We start from the raw sequence: 5,669 nt of genomic DNA, 5'->3' as shown, positions 1-5,669 counted from the left end.
ATCCCTTCATTTTCAGTCTGGGTGTATCCTTAGGTTCAGAATGGGTCTCTTGTAGACAACATATGGATGGGTCCTGTTGTTTTATCCAATCTGCAACCCTGTGTCATTTTATGGGCGCATTTATGTCATTCACATTGAGAGTGATTAATGATAGATATGTTTTGATTGACATCTTGTTACTTTTGAAGTCTTTCTGTCTGTAGATTGTCTCTATATTTCTGTTCAATGATAGTCTTAGGATTTTTTTCTCTTTTATAGGACCCCCCTTAATATTTCCTGCAGTGTTGGCTTGGTGGTTGCATAGTCTTTTAAGCATTGCCGGTCTTGGAAACTCTTTATCTCTCCATCCATTTTGAATGTCAGTCTTGCTGGATAAAGTATTCTTGGCTGCATGTTCTTCTCATTTAGTACTCTGAATATATTTTGCCAGCCCTTCCTGGCTTGCCAGGTCTCTGTGGACAGGTCTTACGTTATTCTAATGGGCTTTCCTCTGTATGTAAGGAGCTTGTTAGTCCTAGTTGCTTTTAAGAGGGTCTGTCTAGAATTATAATTCTTCATTTTAACTATCAGGTGTCACGAGGACTTTTGAGAATCTAAAATCTTGGGGGGAATCCTCTCTGCCTCTAGTACATGAACGTTGTTTCCATTCATGAGATTGGGAAAATTTTCATAGACAACTTGTTCCACTATATCTTCTAGACTCCTTTCTTTTTCCTCCCCTTCAGGGATTCCAGTAATTCTGACATTGGAACATTTTATGGCATCATTTATTTCCCTGATTCTGTTTTTGTGGCTTCTGAGCTGTTTGTTCCAGGCTTCCTCCTGATCCTTTCTCTCTGTCTGTTTGTCCTCCAGATCACTAATTCTATCTCCTGTCTCAGTTACCCTAGCTTTTAGAGAATTTAGATTAGATTGGAAATATTTGAGAGCATTGTGAACATCATCCCTGGTGGCTTTCAGTTCTGTCCTAACATTGTGAACATCATCCTTGGTGGCTTTCAATTCTGCCCTAATCAATTCCATTTGGCCATCCATGGCTTTCTCCAACCTAGCTATTGCCTGGATAATTGTTATCCTAAATTCCTTTTCTGACATATTGTCTATGTTGATAGCCATTAGCTCTGTTGCTGAAGGTCCATCCTCTGTATTTTTCTTCTGTTGGGCATTCCTCCTTCTAGTCATTTTGGTAAGAGATGACTGAACAGATGCAGCTGGATTTATCGATTGTGGTGCAGTCAAGGTGCACTCTGGAATGCTTCTGTGCAATCAGGATTCCCCACCCAAATGAGAGAAAAAAAGAAAAGAAAAAGAAATAGAGAAGAAAAAAAAAAGAAAAGAAAAAAGAAAAAAGAGAGACAGACAGACAGGAAAAAAAGGGAAGATAAAAGAGAAGGCGCTGGCCAAATGGTCCCCAAGATAAGATTTATAAAATATACAAACAAAAACAGACAAAGAAAAAGACTGATAAAAGTCTATGACAAGAGAAAAAAATATATATATATAACAGCAAAAAAAGGAAGAACCTCATCAGAAAGAACCCCAAGCATATGATTTATATACTATTAGGACAAACATAAATACACAGAAACACTGGCGGAAGGAAAAGATGGGAGAGTGGTTATAAATTCTCAGTGTGGGCGAGAAAGGTTATTTTGATTCTTCCTGGATGTATCTTGATGTTTTTGTTAAGGGACTCAACTTTCCTAAGATAAAGGGGGATTAAAAATTGGTTTGCCTACAGGGGTAGCATTGATTGGGGAAAGGGGATTACCTTGAAGTTTAACTCTATATGTATATTAGAAAATAAAAATTAGAGGCACCTGGGTGGCTCAGTGGGTTAAAGCCTCTGCCTACGGCTCAGGTCATGATCCCAGGGTGCTGGGATCGAGCCCCACATTGGGCTCTCCACTCAGCGGGGGGGCCTGCTTCCTCCTCTCTCTCTCTGCCTGCCTCTCTGCCTACCTCAAATACATAAATAAAGTCTTAAAAAAAAGAAAATAAAAATTAAAAAAAAGAATAAACTAGACTAAACTAAATTAAAATTAAAAAAAATTAAAAAAATAGAAAAGCCTAAGAAAAACACGGGTGTATATTTCAAAAAGTTCAGGTTAGAAGGTTATTAAGGAATTTGATGTACTGGACATCTCAGTGTGAGAGTAAATAGGTTAAAAAATTATCTATATGTATGTATATATATATATATATATATATATATATATATATATATATAAAACCAGAATAGTGGAAAAGAGTTAAAAATAAAAGTTTTATTTATGAAGTAGTGGTGGTTGTTCTCTTGTCATCTTCTTCTTTTTTTTTTTTCTTCCTTCCTGGTTGGTTTTCTTGGGGAGGGGCCTGCCACGTGGGTTTTCAGACAATGATGTTCCCTGAGTTAGGTCCTCCCGCCCCCCTCAAGGGGATGGGATCTGAGGAAACTGTTTTTTTCTTACACTTTTGTTCTCTGGAGGTTTTTATGGTCTTTCATCTGTTTTCTCTTGCTTTGACAGCTTTTGATGGTTTTTGGAGGTTTAGAGGAGAGCAAAGTGCACCCAGACCTCCCTCTCAGAGAGAAGCCTCAGAATGCTTTGCAGAGCTGCTGGCAGAGTAGGTTCTGAGTCATGGTTCCTGGGGATGCAGGATCTCCTCCTTTTCCCCAATACCTGGGCAACTCCAGACCGCTCCAGACCGCCAGAGAGGTTCCAAGCAGGGATAGCACACTGAGATTTTCCTGCTGTCCCAGGCTGGGAATGCCTGGTTTTTCCGGATGCCAGAGCTCCATGCTAGCACCTGTGAGCACCTCTCCCAGGGGAGGGTGTGGGATGCACGCATTTCAGGAATGCCGTCTGGCCAGGCTCCCAGCCCTTCATGGGAGCCGGACCCCACAGGTTCTAGGCATGCTGGCGGCTCAGGTGCACTGGCGGCTCAGGGACCAAAACCTGGTTTCTCTGCTGCACTCTCTCTGGCTCAGGGCCAGGGGAGGCTGTCCTGGGTCCGGGGACTTAAGCCCTTGTCCCTAACCGCCCCGATTCCCACAATTTCCCCCCGTGATCCTTTCGAACCTTTGCTTTTTGTTGTTGTTGTTGTTGTTTTTTGAGTGCTTTCAACCAGACTCCAAGCTAATACTGGTCCCCATACGCAGGGCACTCTCGTATTAGGGTATTACTTTCCGATCGGTTGCCTCTGGTGGCTCCCTCCCCCTTTTGTTTATCTTCCAATATCAGTCCGATGTTCCCACTCTGCTTTACCTGCCACTGGCATCTTCTGCTCCTGTAGAGATCCACATGTGTATAATTCTGGTATCAGGCTGATTTCATGGGTGATTGGAGTTCTTTGGTAAGTAATCAGCTTACTTTAGGGTACAGGTTGAAACGGTGCTTCCTCCTACTTCCCTGCCATCTTGACTTCCCCCTGGTTTTTAAACTAGGAATGATAATAGAATATAGGCCCAACCTGATTCAAACATAAATAGAAATTCTGTTCCAGGATGGGGTTTAACCTCAAGATTCCTGTACTATCCTTGTTTTTCAACTTCCCTTGATAAGCCTGAGACATTTTCTCTATCATTCTATGTCTTTCTCTTCTCTCTTGGTTCTTGCCCCTTTGATACCAGGAATGCATGACATTGCCTTCATCACTCAAACTTAGAATGGAAATGGGAAGAAATAATAAGCCAGGAAGGAAAACTGATTTAGTTTTTCTATTCTTCTTCAATCTGGCTTTTTTTTCTTTAATAATACTTATTTCCAAATTAGGCAGAATTTATATTCAAATCATGCAAATTAGAAGGATACACTTAAGACAGAATTTGTTCTAGGCTAGTAAACTAACTGTAATTCTTTTTTTTTTCCATTTTATTTATTTTTTTCCGCGTAACAGTATTCATTGTTTTTGCACAACACCCAGTGCTCCATGCAAAACGTGCCCTCCCTATTACCCACCACCTGTTCCCCCAACCTCCCACCCCTGACCCTTCAAAACCCTCAGGTTGTTTTTCAGAGTCCATAGTCTCTTATGGTTCACCTCCCACTAACTGTAATTCTAAAGAGATCAATTTTCTACTTTGCTGAAAAGATCTCTTAAATGTGTCCAAACATCATACTAGTATGTGTATTTAACTTTTTGTGAGAGCCAATAGTATGGATTTGATACCATCTCTTCTATTTATCTGCCTTATTGGTTAGGACCAAAACTTTGAAACAAGTTAAAAGTCTGTCTTTTAATATCTCCAGCATTGCCATAAGAGAGGTCATTACTGGGCTTTTTTGACACAGAGTAAGGGGTCAGGGACAGTTTGGCCAAGGGCTGTTAATTGAAATGCCATTTCCTATTGGATCTTTAGAATCTTCTTGCCTTTGTGTACACTCATATTTGTAGTCTAACTGTTTAGCTTGGTATCTAAAATGTAATACATGCATTATTAAATATTTGCTAAATTGAATGTCCTTAATCTTTGGGATCTTCTCTATTTTGGCCAAAAGACTAAGAAATTAGCAGGATGACCTTTTCAGATTCTTGTGTAGCTTGCCTTTCTGATTTTAGCATCCAATACAATTTCACAGTCATTTGATCTTCTAAAAAGTTTAGAATGTTTTTGTGAGCCTGCCTGGAGGGCCATCTTTCCCTGTGCAGTTGACAGAACATCTGTGCCAAAGTGCTCTGTGCATATGGAATTGACTACTACTGCTTTAGGGCTGGGATAGGGTTGAATGCAATAGCCATCATTCTAACAAACTGCTACATGTTCTGCTACATAAAACAGCCCTAGAAGAGAAGTACTGGTAGGATCTTCTCTCCATCTCCCCCAGAACTGATCAAAATTGAGTGTTTCTGTTGACTTTTTAACTGTTCCTTTCCTCCACCATCCTGGCACCTTATTTTAATACTGAAAAAAATTTCAGTGTACTCCCATTCAAGAGATGGAGTGGGAAGGAGAGGAAAGCAGGAGGGAGAGGGAAGATGACTAATTGAATTAAGCACTTATTAGGCACCAGGAATTTTCATATATTCCATATTTCATATATTAAATATTTAATGCTCATTATGTGACAGAGATTTTCATATCTTATATATTTGCTTCATTTGCTTTTCAGAAGAACATGTGGGGTCAGTATGATTACATATTTTCCATATAAATAGGAAGCTGAGGTTCTTATATATTTCCATCTTAATGAAACTCTTATCATGCAAATGAATTGATTTACCCCTGGTATTAGACTCTAAGCCCATTTGACTTTGAAGTCCAAATACTCTCTCTTCCATCACCTGACACAAAGAACAAAAGGCACCCACTGTTAAAAGAACTGTATTTCCATGAAAAAATGTTCATCATCACTAGCCATCAGGGAGATTCAAATTAAAACAACATTGAGATACCACCTAACACCAGTCAGAATGGCCAAAATTAGCAAGACAGGAAACAACGTGTGTTGGAGAGGATGTGGAGAAAGGGGAACCCTCTTACACTGTTGGTGGGAATGCAAGTTAGTGCAGCCACTTTGGAGAACAGTGTGGAGATTCCTCAAGAAATTAAGAATAGAGCTTCCCTATGACCCTGCAATTGCACTGCTGGGTATTTACCCCAAAGATACAGATGTAGTGAAAAGAAGGGCCATTTGTACCCCAATGTTTATTGCAGCAATGGCTACGGTCGCCAAACTGTGGAAAGAACC

The sequence above is a fragment of the Meles meles genome, chromosome 1, assembly GCF_922984935.1.
Source record: "Meles meles chromosome 1, mMelMel3.1 paternal haplotype, whole genome shotgun sequence".
Classification (NCBI taxonomy): Eukaryota; Metazoa; Chordata; class Mammalia; order Carnivora; family Mustelidae; genus Meles; species Meles meles.
The sequence above is the reverse complement of the archived record's forward strand: the minus strand, read 5'-3'. Positions refer to the sequence as shown.